General features: G+C 48.0%; 1 protein-coding gene across 12 annotated transcripts in view; it reads left to right on the top strand.

Annotated features, from left to right (window-relative positions):
* Nucleotides 1-17,652: 17,652 nt before the first annotated feature.
* DTX2 (deltex E3 ubiquitin ligase 2) overlaps nucleotides 17,653-25,376 on the top strand; it is a 44,794-nt gene continuing 37,070 nt past the window's right edge. For 4 of the 12 annotated variants that reach the window (XM_063609511.1, XM_063609512.1, XM_063609520.1 and 1 more), the window contains exons 1-2: nucleotides 17,671-17,826; nucleotides 19,567-19,740. The gene's annotated coding sequence lies outside the window, so the exon portion shown is untranslated. Of the gene's footprint in view, nucleotides 17,827-19,566; nucleotides 19,741-25,376 lie in introns of all 12 variants that reach the window. The other 8 variants (XM_063609517.1, XM_063609515.1, XM_055292747.2 and 5 more) reach the window with 7 other exon arrangements.

Raw genomic sequence — 25,376 nt, 5'->3', positions numbered from 1 at the left:
GGTACCCAGGGAGCTTGTGCCCCCTTCTCTGGGGAAGGTGTTCATGATACCTCTGTGGGAGGCTTCACGTCCCTCAGTAGCTGGCTCCAACCTTGCCCCAAACTCAAGCCATTCTCACTCGGGGAAGTTCACTTTCTTTTTTTTTTTTTTGTATTTTTAGTAGAGATGGGGTTTCACCATGTTAGCCAGGATGGTCTCGATCTCCTGACCTCGTGATCTGCCCGCCTTGGCCTCCCAAAGTGCTGGGATTACAGGCGTGAGCCACCACGCCAGGCCAGGAAGTTCACTTTCACTGCGGCATCCCAGCCTGGCTGGCTACCTGCTGTGAGCCTGCCAGTCCTCGTGGGCAAGATGGGGGTGGTACCTACTGAGCAGGATTAGGCATAAACTGATGAAAGCTGAAAGATGCTCAGGGGCAACTGGCATGGCACTTATCTCTGGCCTGTCTGGCTGAGGGCAGGGGCTCCAGCATGTTGACTCGGGTATAGACATGTCTATAGTGCATTCAGAGCAAGGTTTGGGTAGCTTTGGACCTACTGAGAGCAGGAAGGCCTTTGATACTCTAAGTGTGGTCTGTGAACGTTGGCATCACCTGAGAATTTGCTGGAAATGTATCATTTAAAGCCCCATCCCAGACCTAGAAATTTGCATCTTAAATCCCAGGGTGGGGTGGGCATGGTGGCTCACACCTGTAATCCCAGCACTTTGGGAGGCCAAGGCAGGTGGATCACCTGAGGTCAGGAGTTCAAGACCAGCTTGGCCAATATGGTGAAACCCCGTCTCTACTAAAAATACAAAAAATTAGCTGGGCATCGTGGTGGGTGCCTGTAATCCCAGCTAGCTGGGAGGCTGAAGCAGGAGAATTGCCTGAACCTGGGAGAGGCAGAGGTTTCAGGAGGCTGAGATCACCCACTGCACTCCAGCCTGGGTAACAGCAAGACTCCATCTCAAAACAAAACAAACCCAGATAATTTGAGTGGTTAAGGGCACTGAGCCAGGGACTTGTGGCACAAAGGGATTGTTCTGGGTGAGCTGCTTGTGGCCTAAGCAAGTTGTAGTGTGATCTGTAGGGGAGTAACAGGCTGGGGTTCAAAAAAGGCCAGATACAGTGGTTCAGGCCTGTAATGCCAGCACTTTGGGAGACCGAAGTGGGAAGATGGCTTGAGCCTAGGAGCTCAAGACCAGCCTGAGCAACGTGGTGAGACCCCATCTCTACAAAAGACAAAAATTAGCCGAGCACAGTGGTACATGCCTGTAGTCCCAACTGCTTAGGAAGCTGAGGCTGGAGGATCACTTGAGCCCAGGCATTCAAGGCTGCAGTGAGCTGTACTCACTGCCCAGGTCCCAGCCTTGCTGCCTCCTGCTGTGCTCTAGCCACAGTGACAGAGCAAGACCCCCTCAAAGAACAAAATTGCCCAGGGGTTGTGGAGGTAGGCTTCCTGGAGGTGGTGATCCAGAAGCAAATCTTCAACCATGGGGAGGTGGGTGTGGTGGCTCACATCTGTAATCTTAGCATTTTGGGAGGCTGAGGCAGGTAGATCACTTAAGACCAGGAGTTCAAGACCAGCCTGGCCAACATAGCAAAACCCCATCTCTACTAAAAATATAAAAACTAGCCAGGTGTGTGGCCTCCACTGGGGAGGCTGAGGCAGGAGAATCACTTGAACCCAGGAGATGGAGGTTGCAGTGAGCCAAGATCGTGCCACTGCATTCCAGCCTAGGTGTTCGAGTGAGACTATCTCAAAAAAAGAGGGGAGAGAAAGGGGAGAATCTGTGCCCTGGGGGCATGGAAGGCCTCAATGCCTAGTAAAGAGTGGGGCTTGGCCTGGAGAGGGAGGCCTCATGGGCCAGATAAGGGAGATGCTGGCCCATCTAGGCATGCGTGTGCCCGTAGACTTTCCCTGTCAAGATGATCAACTGGAATGGCAGAGAATGTGGCCTGCAGGCTGGGAGACATCCTTGAAGCCATATCCCCAGGCCCTTGTCCCAACTGCTACTGTTTTTTGTTTTTTTTTTTTTTTCTGGAAATGAGGTCTTGCTATGTTGCCCAGGCTGGACTCCAACTCCTGGGCTCAAGCGTTCCTCTTGCCTCAGCCTCCCAAGCAGCCACAAACCACACCTGCCATTTTCCTGCCACTTCTAGCTTAGCAGGTGACTTCATCTGTAAAAAGGGGATGACGTGATTGCTTGGGGGAATAGTAGAGCGCTTGGTAGAATCATGGCTCATGCAAGAGGTCTCTGGCAAAATGCTCCAGGCTTGGGGTCCGACGGGCACTTCTACCCCTGACAATCTATTTACTTACCACCATCCTCTGTTCAGATGGGGAAGTTCTTTCCATCAGGGTTATAGCAAGGATTGGTCTTCATGGCACACTTGGCATCCAAGCACGTGCTGTTGGAGCTGTTCTATGAGCCAGGAGACACCGGGGAACGGTCCTTGCAATAAACACCCATCTCTTCCTTGTACTCAAGTTCTTAGGGGTTGCAACGTTCTGAGAGCTTGTCCTTCAACTTCTTTCCTCCGCAGAAAGAGGAAGTGGCTGTGTCAGGGAGGGGAGGAGTTATGACTAAGATGTGACCCTGACTGTCAGCTCCCTGCCAGCTCCAGATGGGCCTCAGCAGGATCGTTTCCCTAGGCCTTTGCCAGGAGAGACAGCCTCCAGCAGCAATATCAGAGGGCTCGGCCTGCCTGCTTCCTAGGGGAACTAGACTGGAAATGAAAGGCAGTGGCAAGCCACTGAGGGTTCTCTTGACTGCATTGCTTAATCTTCCTCTTTTCCTAAAGTTTCCAGAAACTTCCTATTGCATTGGAAAGCCTCTGTAAACCAACACTCTGGGTGTGGGTTTATTTTTTGAGATGGGGTCTCACTCTGTTGCCCAGGCTGGATTGCAGTGGCACCACCATAACTCACGCAACCTCGACTTCTCTGGTTCAAACCATCCTCCCACCTCAGCCTCCCAAGTAGCTGGGATTACAGGGGCATGCCACTATGCCCAGCTACTTTTATTTTTTTAGTACAGACAGGGTTTCACCTTGTTGGCCAGACTGGTCTTGAACTCCTGACCTCAAGTGCTCCTCCTGCCTTGGCCTACCAAGATGTTGGGATTACAGGCATGAGCCACCGCGCCCAGCCAGTTCTCATTCTTCATTGGAGATTGTAGCCAGACATTAGAGAAAACTAGAAGAATCCAGAATCTAATCCAGTCTACAGGTAAATAACTCAAACAATGAACATTACTATAATAACAGGTAAACTATTGTTTTTCTGTTGAAATATAATTTTTCTCCCTATAGTCACCTCGAACTCTTGACCTCGTGATTCGCCCCCCTTGGCCTCCCAAAGTGCTGGGATTACAGGCCTGAGCCACCATGCCTGGCCCTCCTCTTTTTTTTTTTTTTGTGAGACAGAATCTCACTGTCACCCAGGCTGGAATGCAGTGGTGCAATCTCGGCTCACAGCAACCTCCGCCTCCTGGGTTCAAGCGATTCTCCTGCCTCAGCCTCCTGAGTAGCTGGGATTCCAGGCGCATGCCACCACGCCTGGCTAATTTTTGTATTTTTAGTAGAGACAGGGTTTCACCATGTTGCCCTGGCTGGTCTCAAACTCCTAATCTCAAGTGATCCGCCTGCCTCGGCCTCCCAAAGTTCTGGGATTACAGGTGTGAGCCACCGTGCCTGGCCAGAGAACAGATTCTTATTGAACCTATGCAAATAACCATGTTGCTGTAAACATAAGAATAATCGTTATGCAGCCAAAAGACACATGAAAAAATGCTCATCATCACTGGCCATCAGAGAAATGCAAATCAAAACCACAATGAGATACCGTCTCACACCAGTTAGAATGGCGATCATTAAAAAGGAAACAACAGGTGCTGGAGAGGATGTGGAGAAATAGGAACACTTTTACACTGTTGGGTGGGACTATAAACTAGTTCAACCATTGTGGAAGTCAGTGTTGCGATTCCTCAGGGATCTAGAACTAGAATTACCATTTGACCCAGCCATCCCATTACTGGGTATATACCCAAAGGATTATAAATCATGCTGCTATAAAGACACATGCACACGTATGTTTATTGCAGCACTATTCACAATAGCAAAGACTTGGAACCAACCCAAGTGTCCAACAATGATAGATTGGATTAAGAAAATGTGGCACATATACACCATGGAATACTATGCAGCCATAAAAAATGATGAGTTCATGTCCTTTGTAGGGACATGGATGAAGCTGGAAACCATCATTCTCAGCAAACTATCGCAAGGACAAAAAACCAAACACCGCATGTTCTCACTCATAGGTGGGAATTGAACAATGAGAACACATGGACACAGGAAGGGGAACATCACACACTAGGGCCTGTTGTGGGGTGGGGGGAGGCGGGAGGCATAGCATTAGGAGATATACCTAATGCTAAATGATGAATTAATGGGTGCAGCACACCAACATGGCACATGTGTACATATGTAACCTGTACATTGTGCACATGTACCCTAGAACTTAAAGTATAATAAAAAAAGTAATCATAAATTGCTTCTAAATTCTGGAGGGTTCAGGTAGAGAGGAAAAGCAAATGTTTTCATTTTTGTTTTCAAAAGTAGTTTACCAAATTACTATAAATTATACAAAGCTTAAAAGAAAAAAGTTTCCTTAAATCTGGAAAACAATATTGAACCCGCAATGTTTGACGTAAAGCAGCCTTAAAAATCCAAAATTCAGCTGGGTCTAGTGGCTCGCACCTGTAATCACAGCATTTTGGGAGACTGAGGTAGGAGGATCGATTGAGCTCAGGAATTCAAGGCTACTGTGAGCCATGATCACACCACTGCACTTCAGCCTGGGTGACAGAGCCAAGACCCTGCCGTTAAAAAAAAAAAAAAAAAAAAAAGATTCAGGCCCACTTCGGTGGCTCACACCTGCAATCCCAGCACTTTGGGAGGCCTAGGCAGGTGGATCACTTGAGGTCAGAGTTCAAGACCAGCCTGTCCAACATGGTGAAACCCCATCTCTACTAAAAATATAAAAATGAGGCCAGGCGCAGTGGCTCATACCTGTAATCCCAGCATCCCAGCACTTTGGGAGGCCGAGGCGGGCAGATCACCTGAGGTCGGGAGTTCGAGACCAGCCTGACCAACATGGAGAAACCCTGTCTCTACTGAAAATATAAAATTAGCCGTGTGTGGTGGCACATGCCTGTAATCCCAGCTACTAGGGAGGCTGAGGCAGGAGAATCGCTTGAACCTGGGAGGCAGAGGTTGCAGTGAGTCGAGATCGCGCCATTGCACTCCAACCTGGGCAACAAGAATGAAACTGTCTCAAAAACAAAAAAACAAACCGGGCATGGTGGCGGGCACCTGTAATCCCAGCTACTTGGGAGGCTGAGGCAAAGGAATCGCTTGAACCTGGAAGGCAGAGGTTGTAGTGAGCCGAGATCGCACCACTGCACTCCAGTCTAGGCGACAGAGTAAGTAAGGTTCTGTCTCAAAAAAAAAAAAAGATTAATAATTATTTTTCATCAGTTCATTCAGTCTTGTAATTAATTCTTGCTCTGATCTGTATTAGCAATTTCACAAATCCATCAGTTTCTTCATTCGAGTTTTGGAATTTTTTTTTTTTTTTTTTTTTGACAGAGTTTCGCTCTTGTTGCCCAGGCTGGAGTGTAATGGCAGAATCTCAGCTCACCGCAACCTCCCTCTCCCAGGTTTAAGTGATTCTCCTGCCTCAGACTCCCGAGTAGCTGGGATTACAGGCATATGCTACCACGCCCAGCTAATTTTTTTGTGTTGTTTTTTTTTTTTTTAGTAGAGACGGGTTTTCTCCGTGTTGGTCAGGCTGGTCTCGAACTCCTGACCTCAGGTGATCCACCCACCTCGGCCTCCCAGAGTGCTGGGATTACAGGCATGAGCCACTGTGCCTGGCCAAGTTTTGGAAATTTGGTTCAATAGTGTGAACTCAAAGTTATTAGAAACCCGTACTTGTCAGACTTCATTCTTTCCATGAAGCTCCTTGAAGACATAACTCTCTGGGATTATAATTGCCTGCAAGAAGCTTTCAGAAAGACATTAGACTAAAGCAATTAAGTGTGGACATGAAGACTTCAAGTGACCATGGCCAAAACCTGGTCTGAGTCCATGGTAATGATGACATAATTGACAAAAATGTTATTTCTGAACCAAAATTGACTGATACCATTTATACCAAGACACATCAGATGTTTAGATATGTTATACAATTTTTGACTATATTAATAACATATCCATATAAATATATCTCAAGGTGAAATATTCCTTATTTTGCCAATCCTTATAATTTATTTTATGTATTTATTTTATTATTTTTTTTTTTTTGAGACGCAGTCTTGCTCTGTCACCCAGGCTGGAGTGCAGTGGCGCGATCTCGGCTCACTGCAAGCTCCGCCTCCCGGGTTCACGCCATTCTCCTGCCTCAGCCTCTCCGAGTAGCTGGGACTACAGGTGCCTGCCACGACGCCCGGCTAATTTTTTGTATTTTTAGTAGCGATGGGGTTTCACCGTGTTAGCCAGGATGGTCTCAAACTCCTGACCTCGTGATCCGCCTGCCTCAGCCTCCCAAAGAGCTAGGATTACAGGCGTGAGCCACCATGCCTGGCCTTGTGTTTTATTTTATTTTTAAAATTTTTAAATTTTTTGGTCGGGTGCAGTGGTTCATTCCTGTAATCCCAGCACTTTGGGAGGCCGAGGGGGGTGGATCACCTGAGGTGGGGACTTCAAGACCAGCCTGGCCAACATGGCGAAACCCTGTCTCTACTAAAAGTACAAAAATTAGCCAGGCAGGGTGGTGGGCGCCTGTAATCCCATCTACTCAGGAGGCTGAGGCAGGAGAATCACTTGAACCTGGGAGACGGAGCTTGTAGTGAGCCGAGATGGTGCCACTGCACTCCGTCTCAAAAAAAAAAAAAAAAAAAAAATTAAAATTTTTTCGTAGATATGGGAGTCTCTATATTTTGCCCAGCTGGTCTCAAACTCCTGGGCTCAAGCAATCCTCCTGCCTTGGCGTCTCTTGGGATTACAGGCATTAGCCACTGTGCCCAGCCTCATATAATTTAATAGATAAGCCCAATTGGTTTAATATTTCTTTTTTTGCAGATCCTTTGAGAGGTTCAGGGGTCCTCTGGAACACCCTAAAGTTAGTTTGAGGTCAAAAATACTTAATTTTGATTTTTTTTTTTTTTTTGAGATAGGGTCTTACCTTGTCACCCTGGCTGGAGTGCACGGACACAATCATATCTCACTGCAGTCTCGAACTCTTGAAGCAAGTGATTGTCCCATCTTAGCCTCCAGAGTAGCTGGGTCTACAGGCATGTGCCACCATGTCCAGCTAATTTTGTTTATTTTTTGTAGAGATGGGATCTTGTCATGTTGCCCAGGTGGGTCTCAAACTCCTGGGCTCAAGCAATCCTCCTGCCTCAGCCTCTCAAAGTGTTGGGAGTACAGGTGTGTGCCACTGTGTCTGCCTTAATTTTGATTTTTGAAAAGTTTGTCAAATATCAAAGTTTTAAAACGCTTGATCAAAGTAAGATCGCAAGTCACTGTGAAATAAAACCAAAATGAGAAAAGATTTCAAAGACACAAAACACAATAAATACTCTTTTTTTTTGAGAGGGAGTCTTGCTCTGCTGCCCATGCTGGAGTGCAGTGGTGTGATCTCAGCTCACTGCAACCTCTGCCTCCTGGGTTCAAGCAATTCTCCTGCCTCAGCCTCCCAAGAAGCTGGGATTACAGGTGCTTGCCACCACACTGGCTAATTTTTGTATTTTAAGGAGAAACAGAGTTTTACCATGTTGGCCAGGCTGGTCTTGAACTCTTGACCTCAGGTGATCTGATGGTCTTGGCCTCCCAAAGTGCTGGGATTACAGGCGTGAGCCACCGTGCCTGGCCAATATTCTTTTTTTTTTTTTTTTTTTTTTGAGATGGAGTCTTGCTCTGTCACCCAAGCTGGAGTGCCCTGGCGTGATCTTGGCTCACTGCAAGCTCCTCACCCCAGGTTCACGCCATTCTCCTGCCTCAGCCTCCCGAGTAGCTGGGACTACAGGCGCCTGCCACCATGCCCGGCTAATTTTTTTGTATTTTTAGTAGAGACAGGGTTTCACCGTGTTTGCCAGGATGGTCTCGATCTCCTGACCTCGTGATCCGCCCGCCTTGGCCTCCCAAAGTGCTGGGATTACAGGCGTGAGCCACTGTGCCTGGCCCTGGCCAATATTCTTGATGAAACAGATTCTCTGTTTCCTAGGCCAGTTACCTAAAAGATAAAGAAAAATCTTTTACAATTTTCTTGTAGAGGGTAGATCAATGGTACACAAAAACTCTGTTGTTGCAACATAGGGGCCCAAATTGCGGCCTTGTATCCATCAGTGTACTTTTGATACTAATGCTCAGTTTTTAGCCTAGGCAACATGAGAAGACCTCACCGCTACTAAAAGTAAAAATTAGCCAGGTGTGGTGGTGCACACCTGTAGTCCTATCTACTTGGGAGGCTGAAGTGGGAGAATCACTTGAGCCCAGGAGATTAAAGCTACAGTGAGTTATGATCATGCCACTGCACTCCAGCCTGGGTGACAGAGTGAGACCCTGCCTCAAAAACTTCAATTTTAGGCCGGGCGCAGTGGCTCACGCCTGTAATCCCAGCACTTTGGGAGACTCAGGCAGGCAGATCACAAGGTCAGGAGTTCGAGACCAGCCTGACCAACATGGTGAGACCCCCGTCTCTACTAAAAATACAAAAATTAGCCGGGTGTGGTAGCACACACCTGTGATCCCAGCTACTCAGGAGGCTGAGGCAGGAGAATCGCTTGAACCAGGGAGGTGGAAGTTGCAGTGAGCCGAGATCGTGCCATTTCACTCCAGCCTGGGTGACAGAGTGAAACTGTCTCAAAAAAAGTAAATAAATAAAATAAATAAAGGAGAAGAAAGTTCAATTTTTAGAAAATCTTATAAACATTTACAGCTTTTTTTTTTTTTTTTTTTTTTTTTTGAGATAGAGTTTCCCTCTTATCACCCAGGCTGGTGTGCAGTGGCGTGATCTCGGCTCACTGCAACCTCCACCTTCTGGGTTCAAGCGATTCTCTTGCCTCAGCCTTGTGAGTAGCTGGGATTACAGGTGCCTGTCACCACACCCGGCTAACTTTTTGTATTTTTAGTAGAGATGCGGTTTCACCACGTTGGGCAGGCTGGTCTCGAACTCCTGACCTCAGGTGATCAGCTCACCTTGGCCTCCCAAAGTGCTGGGATTACAGGCATGAGCCGCCACACCCGGCCGAAAATCTTATAAATAATCCCCTTTTAATTTCAGCCAGCTTAATCACACATCAAATTCCTTTCATGAGGTTAATCTTCCACAAACCTTCTACAATTTCCTTAAGTCTTTGATTTTGTCCTATACTTCTTTTTTTATATTAGCAATCTACTTTAGGACAGAAATTTACTTTTCTTTCCTCTTGATTTTGACCAAAGTCCTCTCTTACGCAAAATGAAAAATTACTCTCTTTTCAACTTTCTTTACCAAAAATACATCTTCATACTTATAACTTTTTTTCACATCTCTCCTACTTACTGGCCTTCTTCCCACCTTGTTTCTATTTCCTTCCTAAATCCATATTTTGAAACAATCTTTAAATAACCCCCAAGTTAAACAAAATTGCTCTTATTTAACAAAAAACTTATCTCAGAAAACCTAGCACGGTCACCAAACGTGCTTTGCTTTGCTTTCTTTCTTTCTTTTTTTTTTTTTGGAGGCAGATTCTCGCTCTGTCGGCCATGCTGGAGTGCAAATGGCGCGATCTTGGCTCGCTGCAACCTCCACCTCCCAGGTTTTGAGCGATTCTCCTGCCTCAGCCTGCCGAGTAGCTGGGATTACAGGTGCGTACCATCACACCCGGCTAATTTTTGTATTTTTAGTAGAGATGGGGGTTTTGCCATGTTGGCCAGGCTGGTCTCAAACTCCTGACCTCAGGTGATCCACCCACCTCAGCCTCCCAAAGTGTTGGGATTACAGGTACAAGCCACCGCACCAGGCTTGATCCCTTTTCTTGAACAACTTATATATCCCAAACCAACACACCAGAATATTCATTTACAATGAGAATGAAACTATCCCCACAGGAATGATAAGAACTGCATGCTGGGTTCTGGACAGAAATAGAGTTATAATTAAGCATTAATCAGGCTGCATTTTGGCCCACTTCCTTGTTGCTAAAATTCAGGTGGCACTAGTTCCTGACCATTGCATACCATTGTTCCTATCGATAGGATTTCTGACATTAGAGTCATAAGACTGTTTTAAGAATTTATTTGGGGATCTCCTGGGGCTGTATCACAGGGGGAAAAGTGAAATAAAAAAAAACAATCAATTTGGGCTGGGCGCAGTGGCTCACACCTGTAGTTCCAGCACTTTGGGAGGCTGAGGTGGAGGGATCTCTTGAGCCCAAGAGTTAGAGACCAACCTGGCCAACATAGTGCAACCCCATCTCTACCGAATAAAATATAAAAATTAGCCAGGCATGGTGGTGAGTGCCTGTATTCCCAGCTCCAGAGGCTGAGGCGGTAGGATCACTTGAGCCCAGGAGTTGGAGGCTGCAGTGAGATATGATCCAGCCACTGCATTCCGGCCAGGGCAACAAAGCAAGACCCCAACTCAAAAAGAAAAAAAAAAAAGGAATTTAAATTAAAAAAGAGAAAGGGCTTGAGTTTGAATGCATTGGCTCAAGCCTATAATCCCAGCACTCTAAGAGGCTGAGTTAGGAAGATCACTTGAGCTCAGGAGTTCCAGCCTGCAGTGAGCCATGATCACATCACTGCACTCTAGCCTCGACAACAGAATGAGATCTTGTCTCTAAAACAACAAAACTTGAGAATGATAGTGTTACAGGAAAGGGGTCCCTACCCAGACCCCAAGTGAGGGTTCTTGGATCTCACGCAAGAAAGAATTTAGGGCGAGTCCATGAAGTGAAGGCAAGTTTATTAAGACAGTAGAGGAATAAAAGAATGGCCATTCCATAGACGGAGCAGCCCCGAGGGTGGCTGGTTACCCATTTTTATAATTATTTCTTGACGATATGCTAAACAAGGGGTGGATTTTTCATGCCTCCCCTTTTTAGACCACATAGGGTAACTTCCTGATGTTGCCATGGTATTTGTAAACTGTCATGACGCTGGTAGGAGTGTAGCAGTGAGGAGGACCAGAGGTCACTCTCATTGCCATGTTGGTCTTGGTTTTAACCAGCTGCTTCACTGCAACCTGTTTTATTTATTTATTTATTTTTTTGAAACGGAGTCTCGCTCTGTCACCTAGGCTGGAGTGCGGTAGTGTGATCTCGGCTCACTGCAAGCTCCACCTCCCGGGTTCATGCCATTCCCCTGCCTCAGCCTCCCGAGTAGCTGGGACTACAGGCGCCTGCCACCATATCTGGCTAATTTTTTTGTATTTTTAGTAGAGACGGGGGTTTCACCATGTTAGCCAGGATGGTCTTGATCTCCTGACCTCGTGATCCACCTGCCTCAGCCTCCCAAACTGCTGGATTACAGGTATGAGCTACCGTGCCCGGCCATCACTGCAACCTGTTTTATCAGCGAGGTCTTTATGACCTGTATCTTGTGCCAACCTCCTATCTCATCCTGTGACTTAGAATGCCTTAACCATCCGGGAATGCAGCCCAATAGGTCTCAGCCTCATTTTATCCAGCCCCTATTCAAGATGGAGTTGCTCTGGTTCACCCGCCTCTGACAATAGTAGGAGAAGTTTAAAAAAAAAAAAAAAAAAAATTCTTCACTCCAGGTGGCATTTCTTAGTGCCTCTGAAGGTTCTGATCCTAGAACCAGCCCCCAGCTCACCCAGAGCAAGGAAAGATCAGGAAAACCCAAGCAGAAGCAAGACACTGGGTTCCAGCATCAATGCTAAGGGCTAGAACATTTTCTGATGTTTTGCTTGGAAAGGCAGAATTTGGTTGCCTAGTACCTCCACTAATTGGCCTCCATCCAACACCCTGGAGGGATGGGCTGATTAGAAGCCACGGCTGCTTTGCTCATTATTTCTGATGAATGGACATCACCTGGTGTCTCCGGTGATGGCACCAGCTCAGGACCCAGGTGTGACCTGCACAACAAAGAAAAGAAAGATGGCTTTGCAGCCATCATGGTGAAACCCCATCTCTATTAAAAATACAAAAAAAAAAAAAAAATTAGCCGGACGTGGTGGCGGGCGCCTGTAATCCCAGCTACTCAGGAGGCTGAGGCTGGAGAATCACTTAAATATAGGAGGCAGACGTTGCAGTGAGCCAAGATCATGCCACTGCACTCCAGCCTTGGCGACACAGAGAAACTGTCTCAAAAAAAAAAAGAGAGAGAAAGATGGCTTTACAGCCCTGAGGAGTAAACCAGGCTTCCCCAAATAATTATGTAAGTCCCAGCCCCTTGGAACATGTTTTGAAAGGGCTCACCCATCTGGGCACGGTGACTCACGCCTGTAATCCCTGCACTTTGGGAGGCTGAGGCAGGCAGATCACCTGAGGTCAGAAGTTCAAGACCAGCCTGGCCAACATGGTGAAACCCCATGTCTACTAAAAATACAAAAATTAGCCAGGCGTGGTGGGACGTGCCTGTAGTCCTAGCTACTTGGGAGGCTGAGGCAGGAGAATCACTTGGAATATGGGAGGTGGAGGTTGCAGTGAGCTGGGATCATACCATTGCACTCTAGCCTAGGCAAGAAGAGTGAAACTCCATCTCAGAAACAAAAGAAAAGGCTCACCCTTTTCACTGGTTCCCTTGTGGCAAATCTAAAATAAGGTACATGTGCTCACCATTCATTTATCTGAAAAGTTCCAACAGTTCGCAAATACCCTCTACCCATACCCCAACCCCACGTGTTGTCCTTTTTTTTTTTTTTTTTTTTTTGAGACGGAGTCTCGCTCTGTTGCCCAGGCTGGAGTGCAGTGGCGCAATCTCGGCTCACTGCAAGCTCCGCCTCCTGGGTTCACGCCATTCTCTTGCCTCAGCCTCCCGAGTAGCTGGGACTACAGGCGCCCGCCACCATGCCCGGCTAATTTTATTTTATTTTATTTTTGTATTTTTAGTAGACATGGGGTTTCTCCATGTTAGCCAGTATGGTCTTGATCTCCTGACCTCGTGATCTGCCCACCTCGGCCTCCCAAAGTGCTGGGATTACAGGCGTGAACCACCGCACCCGGCCCTTTTTTTTTTTTTTTTTTTTTTTTTTTAAGAGACAAGATGTCACCCTGTCACCCAGGCTGGAGTGCAGTGATGTCGTCATAGCTCACTGCAGCCTGGACCCCCTAGGCTCAAGTGATCCTCCTGCCTCAGTCTCCCAAGTAGCTGGGACCACAGGGGTGTCCCACCACACCCAGCTAATTTTTTTATTTTTTGTAGAGATGGGGTCTTGCCTTGTCACCCAGGCTGGTTTTAAACTCCTGAGCTCAAGTGATCCTCCCACTTGGACCTCCCCAGGTGCTGGGATTATGGGTACTAGAGTTTAAATTTCTTTGCTCATCACCACTCCCCATTTTGTGGCCAACAGTCACATTCTTTCTTGGGCCACGTCATTCATTTTCAGTTGCTTCAGAGCACTGGTGGCCCCTTGGGTGTGTTGAACAAACCCCAGCCTTTGAGGAGTTTAAAAAAAAAAAAAAAGACACAATCTGTAGGCAGAAAATTTCAGACAAATAACCCCTGCCAGGAACATTTCCTGCCGCTGCTCCTGCCACTGCCCCTTAGGCTGTGGATATTTATGCAAGAACGCGAGTGGCAAACTGCCCTACTGTGTGTGTTGTGGGGAGTAGGGGTACTGCCAGAGAGGAGAGAGCCCTATTTTATTTTATTTATTTTATTTTATTTTATTTTAAAGACAGAGTCTCACTCTGTTGCCCAGGCTGGAGTGCAATGGCATGATCTCGGCTCACTGCAACCTGTGCCCCCTGGGTTCAAGAGATTCTCCTCCCTCAGCCTCCCCAGCAGCTGGGATTATAGGCGCATGCCACCACGCCTGGCTAATTTTTGTATTTTTAGTAGAGATGAGGTTTCCCCATGTTGGCCAGGCTGGTCTCAAACTCCCGACCTTACGTGATCCTCCCACCTTGGCCTCCCAAAGTGCTGAGAATAGAGGCATGAGCCACTATGCCCAGCTGACAGCCCTCTCTAAATCTTTAAAAATTCAGTCAGGCGCGGTGGCTCATGCCTGTAATCTCAGCACTTTGGGAGGCTGAGGCAAGAGGAATGGGTGAGCCCAGGAGTTTGAGACCAGCTTGGGCAACATGGTGAGACCCTGTCTTGACAAAAAATACAAAAATCAGCCAGGCATGGTGGTGCACGCTTGTAGTCCCAGCTACTCACGAGGCTGAGGCAGGAAGATCACTTGAACCCAGGAGGTCGAGGCTGCAGCGAGCTATGATCACGCCACTGTACTCCAGCCTGGGAGATACGGTCTCAAAAAATAAATAAAATCTTTAACAATTCTTCAGTTTATCCCCCTACCTTCTGGGGGCTTCTTGGGTCTCTTCCCAGAAAATGTCTTCGTCTGCAAGCCTGTTTATTGTATGCAATTGTTTAAAAAACACAAATGGGTGCATATTCTCATATTCTCTACCCTCCATTTTGAAAGTTCCTTTTTTTTTTTTTTTTTGAGACCAAGTCTCAGTCTGTCACCCAGGCTAGTGCAATGGTGCAATTTTGGCTCACTACACCCTCTGCCTCCCAGGTTCAAACGATTCTCTTGCCTCAACCTCCCGAGTAGGTGGATTACAGGTGCGCACCACTGTACCCAGCTAATTTTTGTATTTTTAGTAGAGAGGGGGTTTGACCATGTTAGCCAGACTGGTCTTGAACTCCTGATCTCAGGTGATCCACCTGCCTCCGCCTCCTAAAGTGCTGAGATTACAGGCATGAGCCACCTTGCCTGGCTCAAAGTTCCTTTTTGGTTTAACAATAGATCTAGGGCACTGTGAGTCTTCCTCATTCCTTCTAGGGCTACTAGTGTTCCAGGGTTATTTAACCAGCCCCCTCCTGCCAGGCAGTTCTTTTGTCTCTGGCCCTTTGCTACGTGTATTAGTTTAAAGTTCACTTTGCAAGTGGCCAAGCCTGTTTCCCTCATTTCCAGGTTCCCAGGGGGCAGACATCCTGCTGCAATTTCAGAAGTCAGCACACTCTTCTCTCTCCTGTCTAAAATATAAAAGTCCATGCGCCCCACTCTCCCTCTTGATACTGTCCTATTTTACTTCTTTTCACAACCAAAACTCTTTATTTTTCCCAAATAAAAATAGTCTGTCTTTTCAGATTTTAAAAATGGAACTCTGGCCAGATGTGGTGGCCCTCACCTGTAATCCCAGCACTTTGGAAGGCTGCAGTGGGCAGATTACCTGAGGTCAGGGGTTTGAGATCAGCCTGGCTGACATGGTGAAACTCTGTCTGTACTAAAAATACAAAAATTAGCCCGGATGCGGTGGCTCATGTCTGTAATCCCAGTACTTTGGGAGACCGAGGCGGGCAGATCACGAGGTCAGGAGTTCAAGACCAGCCTGGCCAACATGGTGAAACCCTGTCTCTACTAAAATACAAAAATTAGCGGGGCATGGTGGCATGCGCTTGTAATCCCAGTTACTCGGGAGGCTGAGGAAGAAGAATTGCTTGAACCTGGGAGGTGGAGTTTGCAGTGAGCTGAGATTGTGCCATTGCACTCCAGCCTGGGCAACAGAGCAAGACTCCGTCTCAAAAAATATATATATACACAAAAATTAGCTGAGTGTGGTGGCACATGCCTGTAATCCCAGCTACTCAAGAGGTGAGGCAGGAGAATCACTTGAACCTGGGAGGCGGAGATTGCAGTGAGCCAAGATTGTGCCATTTCACTCCAGCCTGGACAACAAGAGCAAAACTCCGTCTCAAAAAAAAAAAAGGAAAATAAAAATCCCTGATAAAGGATCAATGACCTTAGGATAATGTCATTCCAGGTAAGTATCTTTAACTGGGTACTTGGTCCTCCAAGATTCAGAGGACCTTGATCTCCCTGAAACTGTATACATAATATTCAACATACGTAGTATGTGCACACATGTGTGAACACATCATCTAAAGTTCATCATAATCTTACCCCGGCTTCTCCCCATACTTCTCAGATCCTGCCATAGCCTACTGCATTTTCTCCTTCCTCACTCCCTTCCCTCCATGTGTCCTCTGTCCTGGCCACCAGGAACTTTGTGCTGCCTCCAGAGTGCATGAGGCACTTTCACATCTCTCTTGCTTTACAAGAGCTTCCCTATGCTCCAACTGGCAAATTTCTCTATGGACTGAAAAACCCACATAGCCTTTATCTGTCTTGTGATGTCTTCTCCCCACCCCCAAGTTAGGCATACCCTTCTGTGCCCTCCTTTATCCAAACATTTTCCCCACTATATCAATATTGTGTGTTTAAGTGCCGGACTTTCCAACTAGATATGAAGCTTTCCCAGAAAAGAAATCCTTTTTTTTTTTCTTTCTTTCTTTCTTTTTTGTTTGTTTTTTCGAGACAGATTCCCACTGTGTCGTCTAGGCTGGAGTGCAGTGGCACGATCTTGGCTTAGTGCAACCTCCACCTCCAGGGTTCAAGTGATTCTCTTGCCTCAGTCTCCTGAGTAGCTGGGATTACAGGCACGCGCCACCATACCCAGTTAATTTTTGTATTTTTAGTAGAGGTGGGGTTTCACCATGTTGGCCAGGATGGTCTCAATCTCTTGACCTCATGATCTGGCTGCCTGGGCCTCCCAAAGTGCTGGGATTACAGGCGTGAGCCACCGCTCCCGGCGAGAAACGTTTTCTTTTTCTTTTCGTTTCTTTTTTTTTTTCTTTTGAGAGGGATTCCTGTTCTGTGGCCCAGGCTGGAGTGCAATGGCGCGATCTTGGCTCACTACAGCCTCTGCCTCCCGGGTTCAAGCAATTCTCTTGCCTCAGCCTCCCGAGTAGCTGGGATTACAGGCACGAGCCACCACACCCGGCTAGTTTTTTTTTTGGTATTTTTAGTAGAGACGGGGTTTCGCCATGATGGCCAGGCTGGTCTGGAACTCCCGACCTCAGGTGATCTGCCCGCCTCTGCCTCTCAAAGTGCAGGGATTACAGGCATGAGCCACTGCGCCCAGCCAAGAAACCATTTCTGATTCACCTATTCACTCTCACACTCCCACTACACAGTAGCTAAATAAATAAATAAATATTTAAAAAGGAAAGAAAGAAAAAGACAAAAATTTAAATTTAAAAAGGCTATGCTCGATGGCTCACACTTGCAACCCCAGTGCTTTGGGAGGCTGAAGCAAGAGGATCCCTTGAGGCCAGGAGTTTGAGATCGGCCTGAGCAACATTGCAACATTGCAAAACCCCCCTCTGTACAAAAAAGAAAAATAAAATTAATTTTAAAAACAAAGAGAAACACAGTGGCACATGACCTGACACCATGTATGTACTAGTAAAAACTAGTTAAAATTAAGTCAGTAATTAATGAAGGAATAAGTCAATGAGTGAGCAGGCGAAGGAAGAAAACATAGACTGGAGCAGGTGCGCCTTGGGTTGAGCCCTTCCCCGCTGAGCCCCGCCTTCTGCCCGCCGCCCGGCCCTACCGGGACTACATTTCCCAGAAGGCCGCACGCCCCGGGCATGCGCGGCGGCTCGCTCGGAAGCTGCGACGCCGAGTTTCACTCTGGCTGCCTTCTCCTCAGAGTCGGAGTCATAGCCAGAGCTCTGCCCAGGCCGAGCCGGAGCTGCAGCCCGAGCGCGGTGGTGCCCTCAGCCCCGTCCCCTTGTCCTCCTCAGCCTCGGTGAGAGGGCGGGCAGGCCACCTACGCGTCGCTAGGGCTGCGGTCCCGGGGGCGCGGGGGGGCGCGGGGAGCCGGAGCCTAGCTGGGACCGGAAGGGGGCGGGCGTGGGTGTGAGGGGGGCCGACGGCTGGGGCGGCGGGGACACCCGGGGGTCCCGGGAGATCGGGGGTGTCGGGGTGATCGGTCTCCGGGATCAAGGTCCTGAGGGCGGGAGTTGGGGGACTTGGGAGGCGCCGGCAGTTTTGGACGGGACAGGGTGCCGGGTGCGAAAGAGGACGTTCGGATGAAGGCTGAGGGGCTAGCAGGCGGAGGGGCGCGGCCCCCGGGAGTCCGGGTCGCTCGGGAGGAGCGCACCCCTTCCCAAAGTACCCGGAGGAGGCGGTGACGAGATTGCCACCGGCTCCCTGACGAGGGGTTGATCCTGCTGGGGTCTACCCCCAGGTGAAGGGACTCACTGGGCCGGGGGCTGTACTTTGGAGGAGTTTGCTTCCTAAGGCTGCTTCCCTGCTCTCCTGTGGGGGGCCTTCCCAGGAGTTCCTGGTGCCCTGGGTCACTATTTGGGGTGCGTAAGGGGTGCCGAAAAAGATTTAGAACTCGGTTCCCTTTTCTGGAGCTGCGCTTTTATCGCGACTGTCTCAGCCAGCTGCCCTCCTCCTCCAAGCTGGCTCCACTTCTCTAAGCGCCAACAGCGATGGAAATAAATAGCATGTGTACAGACGCCTGGACCCTTGAGAAACTCAGAATATTTCTGCATGCCCTCCTAGCTCCTCTAGCGCTCTAGAAGGTAGACTTTTTTTTGCGCTCTAGAAGGTAGACTTTCTGGTAGCCACCATCCGGGCTTAAGCCATCCGGATAGCAAGCCCTTTGATTCAGTTGCTCTGTGACCTTAAATATTTACCCTCTCTGGTGTTGATTTCCTGGATGCTTAGCTGCCAGACTGGCTTATGAAGTCCTTTTAGAGTTTTCTGTGAAAGGGCTCAGGCCAGGCACGGTGGCTCATGCCTGTAATCCCAGCCCTTTGGGAGGCTGAGGTGGAAGGATCATTTGAGTCCAGGAATTTGAGACAAGCCTGGGAAACGAAGAGGATTCCTGAGATCACTGTCTCTATAAAAAATCAGATGGGCGTGTTGGTGGGTGCCTGTAGTCCCAGCTACTTGGGAGACTGAGGCAGGAGGATCGCTTGAGCCCAGGAGTTGGAGGCTGCAGTGAGCTATGATCACACCACTGCACTGCAGCATGGGCGACAGAGGGAGACCCCGTCTCAAAAAACAAAAGACAAAACAAACAAAAAACCGAACTTTTTTTTTTTTTTTTTTTTTAAAGAAAAGGGCTCAGAGCCAGGCGTGGTGACACGAGCCTATAATCCCAGCTACTCAGGAAGCTGAGGCAGGAGAGTTGCTTGAACCTGGGAAGTGGAGGCTGCAGTGAGCCGAGATCACGCCACTGCACTCCAGCTTGGGTGACAGAGCAAGACTCCATCTCCAAAAACTAATAATAATAAAAAATTTTAAAAAGAGCTCAGAGTTTTTTTGTTTGTTTGCTTTTTGTTGTTTTTTCAACCATCTCCTTTATTGTTAAGTGGGTGGAGGAAGACTATTGTACCTTCTGCTCCGCCCAGGCTCTTGGAAAATAAATCTGGTGATTTTCAGTCCCCAGGCACAGCACACGGATCCAACATCTGTACCTTTGTTTTTACTAACTGCTGTTTCTTAATTTAAAACCTGATCATCTTCTTCCTAGTTGGCAAAGGTGCCTTGGAATTTGTGTCGCTGAGTCAGCAAGCCTTTCAGATTTGCCCGGTTTTTGTTGTTTGTGGTTTGTATCAAGATGGGAACTCAAACAAGTCATTCCTCCTAAGGAGCTGGTGTCTTCATCCAGAAGGGACAGTTTGTGTCAGCTCTCCAGAAAGAAAAGGTGAGAGCTATGGGGACTTGACCTTGCTGCCTTCTCTATCTGGTGCAGAGAAGGTGGGGATTGGGGAGGGTGGAATTTGAGGTCTGCAGGATAAACGTGTGCCCTGGGAGTTGACTGTTGATTGCCACCTGTCTCAAATAAATTGCAGTGGCGTCTTGCCAGCTGCTTCTCCTGTTTAACTAACTAGTCTTAGAAGATGCTTTCCACTTTAAGACATGCTTTATGGGATAGAAGACACAAGTCACGATTTCTGCATTTGAACTGGCAGTTTTCATTTCTTTTGTTGCATAAACCCTTACTGGGTGCCAGACAAGATCTCTGTCTTTTGGGAGTGCATTGTTTGGTGGAAAAGACAAACCAGAGTCCGTGACAAGGTGTTGTCAGTTTGATACATACTGAGCTGGGAGAAATCACAAGGCCCTCCTACCCACATCCAGAAAGGGGATGGTTAGAGGGAGGGTCAGGAAGGCTCCTGGAAGGTGGTAGTTGAGGGGGGTTGTGAAGGAGGAGCAGGACTTAGAAAGTGGGGCACAGTTGCCTGGGAGAGGACTCAGCGTTTGCAAAGTCATGAAGCTACCGGGACACAGCTGGGCTACTGTAAGTAGCTTAGTATGTGGTAGAGGAGGCTGGAAAAGCAGGCAGAGGGCTCTGAGTGGGGAGGGTTATGTGGGCCATGCCAAGACTCGGGAGTGGAAGAATTTTTGGAGATTTCCATGAGGGGCATTTTATTATTTTTTTGAGTTGGGGTCTGCTTCTGCTGCCCAGGCTGGAGTGCAGTGGAGCGATCATAGTTCACCACAGCCTCAAATTCCTGGGCTCTGGAGTAGCTGAGGTGCCTACCACCATACCCGACTAATATTTTAATTTTATGTAGAGACAGTGTCTCTCTACGTTGTCCAGGCTGGTCTCTAACTCCTGGCCTCAAGGGATCCTCCCATCTCAGCCTCCCAAAGTGCTAGGATTACAGGCCTGAGCCACCGTGCCTGGCCTCGTGAGGGACATTTTAAAGGAGCACACTGGAATGTGTGGAATGGGTTTAGACTGGATTATTCGCTTTGTGACGGTCTTCTTACACCATGCCAGCTTCTTCGTGGGGAGAGGAAAATGAGTGGTTTTGCCCTCAGTTGCTCATAGTCTAGTTGAAGAGATAAAGTAAACATAGAGAACTGAAAAGGAAGTTGCTAAGAGGGTGTTTTCTTTCATTCTTTTTGTTGTTGTTGTTTTGTTTTGTTTGTTTACTTTTTGAGACAGGGTCTCACCCTGTCACCCAGGCTGGAGAGCAGTGGTGCAATCTCAGCTCACTGCTCAACTTCACCTCCCAGGCTCAAGAGGTTCTCGTGCCTCACCTTCCCAAGTAGCTGGGCTTACAGGTGCACACCATCACGCCTGGCTAATTTAGAGGGTGTTTGCTTTCTGCTGGGTACATCCAGGCATCGTGGGAAGTGCTGTTTAAATTGGGCCATAAAAGGGTGGGTAAGGTGAGGACAGGGGACCAAGTGGGTGGGATTCAGGGTGGAGCAGAGTCATGGGGGTGGGGACAGACACCCTGATGCAGATGGGAGTAGTGGATCCACACACTCTGGAGGGGCATTGTGGAGAGGGAGGTATAAATGAGGGGATGGAAGGGAAGGGCACTGGCAAATATTGTTGATAGCAAGGGAGGGGCCGTATTGTGATCGGCTTTGACTGTCAGCCTAAGGAATTTGAATTTCATTCTAGAGATCCAGGGGAGATGTGTAAAAGACAGGATCAGAACGTTAGTTCAGGAGCTTAATCTTGTCTCTCCCCATCTGAGATGTACAAGAGGGTTAGAAAGCAGGGTTGGAGAAGCTGTTTGGGAGGGAGCACTTATTTGTTTTTTTTGTTTTGTTTTGTTTTCTTGAGACAGAGTCTCACTCTGTTACCCAGGCTGGAGTGCAGTGGCGCCATCTTGGCTCACTGCAACCTCTGCCTCCCGGGTTCAAGTGATTCTCCTGCCTCAGCTTCCCAAGTAGCTAGGACTACCAGCACCTGCCACCATGCCTGGCTAATTTTTGTGTTTTTAGTAGAGACGGGGTTTCCCTATGTTGGCCAGGCTGGTGTCGAACTCCTGACCTCAGGTGATCCACCCACCGAAGCCTCCCAAAGTGCTGGGATTACAGGCGTGAGCCACTGCGCCCGGCAGGGAGGGATAACTTATTAAAGTTGAGAGACATAAGGCCAGGTGTTAGCAGGGGGCTTCAGAGGTGAGGAGAGAGCAGGGCAGGCAGTTGCTAGGCCTGGGGGAGCAGGCTGAGGAGGACTGAGAATCTGAGGTTTTTCTCTTGGCTGCCTAGGGGAAATCTAGGGGGAAAAGGAGAATGAGGAAGGAAGATGCGTTTGGCCTCAGACGTGTTGAAGGTATTAAGAGGCCAACAGGAAATGAGGCCATGGGCTAGAGAGAAGAGCCCTGATTCATTCCCCAAATGCCTCCCGAAATTCTGTGCGCCGGGGCTTGTGCTTGGCACTTGGGGTACAAAGATGAATTCAGCAGTCTCTTTGGTGTTTGCCTTATCAGCTAAGCTGAGAACAAGATTGATTAGTACACACTCCTCAGTGTTCATGCCTGACCTACTTTTCCTTATTTAGGAAGTTATTTTTAATAAATGTAGTAAGCTCTGGCAATCTAGGCACCCAAAACAAAAGCTGGGATCATGAAACAAAAGTATATCTCTAATCTTTTTTTTTAATTTTAAAAAACTTTAAAAAGTTTTCTACTTTATCAGGTCCCCTTAGAACGTCTAATCATTTCGTTTGAACTTGTTCTCTGTTCTTACCCTGAGGTAATCATTATCTCCTTTCTTTCATTTTTTTCTTAGTTTTATCTTACATGTGTATTTCTTTATTTCTCTCTCTCTTTTTTTTTTGAGGCAGAGTTTCACTTACTGCCCAGGCTGGAGTGCGATGGCATGATCTCGGCTCACTGCAACCTCCGCCTCCCGGGTTCAAGCGATTCTCCTGCCTCAGACTCCTGAGTAGCTAGGATTACAGGCATGTGCCACCATGCCTGGCTAACTTTGTATTTTTAGTAGAGACGGAGTTTCTCCATGTTGGTCAGACTGGTCTCACACTCCTGACCTCAGGTGATCCACCTGCCTTGGCCTCCCAAAGTGCTGGGATTACAGGTGTGAGACACCGCGCCCGGCCTATTTCTTTCTTTTTTTAGAGACAGTGTCTCACCTTGTAACCCAGGCAGCTGGAGTGCAGTGGCATGATCATGGATCACTGCGGCCCCAAACTCCTGGGTCCGAGGGATCCATCCCCTTCAGCCTCCAGAATAGCTGGGACTACAGGCACAGGCTACCATGCTTAGCTAATTTTTAAAGTTTGTGTAGAGGCAGCTTCACTGTGTTGCCCAGGCTGGTCTTGAACTCCTGGTCTCAAGTAATCCTTCTGCTTTAGCCTCTCAAAGTACTGGGATTACAGGCGTGAGCCACCGTGCCTGGCCTCCAGGTTGTTGGTATTATAAGCATCCTCTTCCAAAATTTCCATGTATGTCTCCTGTCGTACATATGTAAGAATATAAACTTAGGAGTAGTATTTTGCTGGGTTATAGGGTAAACAAATGTTCAACTTTTTTTTTTTTTTTTTTTTTTTTGAGACAAGGTCTTGCTCTGTTGCCCAGGCTGGAGTACAATGGTGCGATCACAGCTTACTGCAATCTCTGCCTCCCAGGCCCATGTGATCCTCCTATCTTAGCCTCCCAAGTAGCTGGGGCCACAGGCACACACCACCACGCCCAGCTAATTTTTTTTGTTTGTTTCTTTAAATAGAGACGAGGTTTCACCATGTTGCCCAGACTGGTCTTGAACTCCTGGGCTCAAGCAATTCACCCGCCTTGGCCTCCCAAAGTGCTGGGATGACAGACGTGAGCCACCGTGCTCGGCAGTGTTCATCTTTCATAGCTATTGCTAGACCGCTTCCTGAATGAAGTGCTTATACCAGTATCCACTTTACCAGCAGTGTCCTGTGTCTTGCAGCTCCACAGTCTTACCAACATTTGCTGTTGGCCAAGTGAATGGGTAGAAAATGGAATCTTTGGGAACTTGGTTTCTAGGTCCCTGAGCCCTGTTGCTGAATATCTCTTCTTATGTTTATTGGCATATGTGTTTCCTGTGAAATATTCATGTCTTTTGACAGTTTTTCAGTAGGGTTCTTGGTGCTTTATTTTTTGTTGATCTATAGGGCTCTCTATATATTGCTGATTTTAATCCTTCATGTCTATTGCAAATATCTTCTCCCAGCTTTTAACCTATTATTCCGCTTTCTTTAAGGTGTCTTCTGTTGATCAGCCATTCTTCATTTTAACATATCCAAATGTATTTTTTCCCCAGTACTCAGTTTTCTGGGTCTGGTTTGAAGTCTTTTCCTGAACATAACCCTTCCCTTTAAGGAGTATATGCATTCTCCAGTGGAGGAGACAGATAATTGCACTCAGACGTCATGTGGGCATTGATTGTTAGAAGTGGCCACTTCTGCCTGTGGAGCGGGAGTGAACGTAGGAAAGATCTCACAGGGCAGAGTCTCAAGCTAGGAATTAAGAGATGAATAAGTGGACAAGTGCGATGGGCATTCTCAATGGGGGATGAAGGGCATGAAACAGCCTGACCTGCCGTGGGCACTGCCGGGAAGTCCAGATGGCGGGAGCTGACGGTTTGAGGGGCTCAGGCAGGGCATCATGAGGACAGCTTTGGGTGATCTGTATGCAAGGGAATATTGAAGCCATGGGAACAGATCCTGAGGATCCAGGGGGAATGGAGAGAGGAGGGGAGAGGGAGGCCAGGGCCTGATTCCCAGATGCAGAGAGTGTTATCAACGCCCGGTGTGGCCCTGGGGAGCACCTGGGGCTTCCCAGGGGCGGGTCCTGTTGGCATGCTGCCTGCTGTGCTGTTGGATGCTGTATTTCACCCTTAGGTGTTGGGCAAAGGCTGACATGTCTACAGAGGGCAGGGCGTGTTGCTGGCAAAGCTAGCCAGAGGCAGAGCACTCTCTCACTTTTTGATAGAGACATGAGTTCAGAGAAGTATTTCTCAACTGTAGGAGTGTGAAAGTACAGTAATAGATGGACGGAGGCCACAGGGCAGAGGTCTGCAAGTGATGGCCCCTCAGCCAAATCTGGCCCACTGCCAATTTTTTTTTTTTTTTTTTTGAGATGGTGTCTCTCTCTGTTGCCAGGCTGGAGTGCAATGGCACGATCTCAGCTCACTGCAACCTCTGCCTCCCAGTTTCAAGAAATTCTCCTGCCTCAGCCTCCTGAGTAGCTGGGATTACAGGCACCCGCCACCATGCCCGGCCAATTTTTGTATTTTTAGTAGAGACAAGGTTTCACCATGTTGGTCAGGCTGGTCTCGAACTCCTGACCTCAGGTGATCCACCCCCTTGGCCTCCCAAAGTGCTGGGATTACAGGCGTGAGCCACCACGTGCAGCCTTTTTTTTTTTTTTTTTTTTTTTGAAACAGGGTCTCACTCTGTTGCTCAGGCTGGAGTACGGTGGCGCAATCTTGGCTCACTGCAACCTCCGCCTCCTGGGTTCAAGTGATTCTCCTGCCCCAGCCTCCCAAGTAGCTGGGACTACAGGCGCATGCCACTACACCTGGCCAATCTTTGTATTTTTTTGG

Source organism: Symphalangus syndactylus, chromosome 9 (genome assembly GCF_028878055.3).
Source record: "Symphalangus syndactylus isolate Jambi chromosome 9, NHGRI_mSymSyn1-v2.1_pri, whole genome shotgun sequence".
NCBI lineage: Eukaryota > Metazoa > Chordata > Mammalia > Primates > Hylobatidae > Symphalangus > Symphalangus syndactylus.
This window is presented reverse-complemented; position numbering and strand designations above follow the sequence as displayed.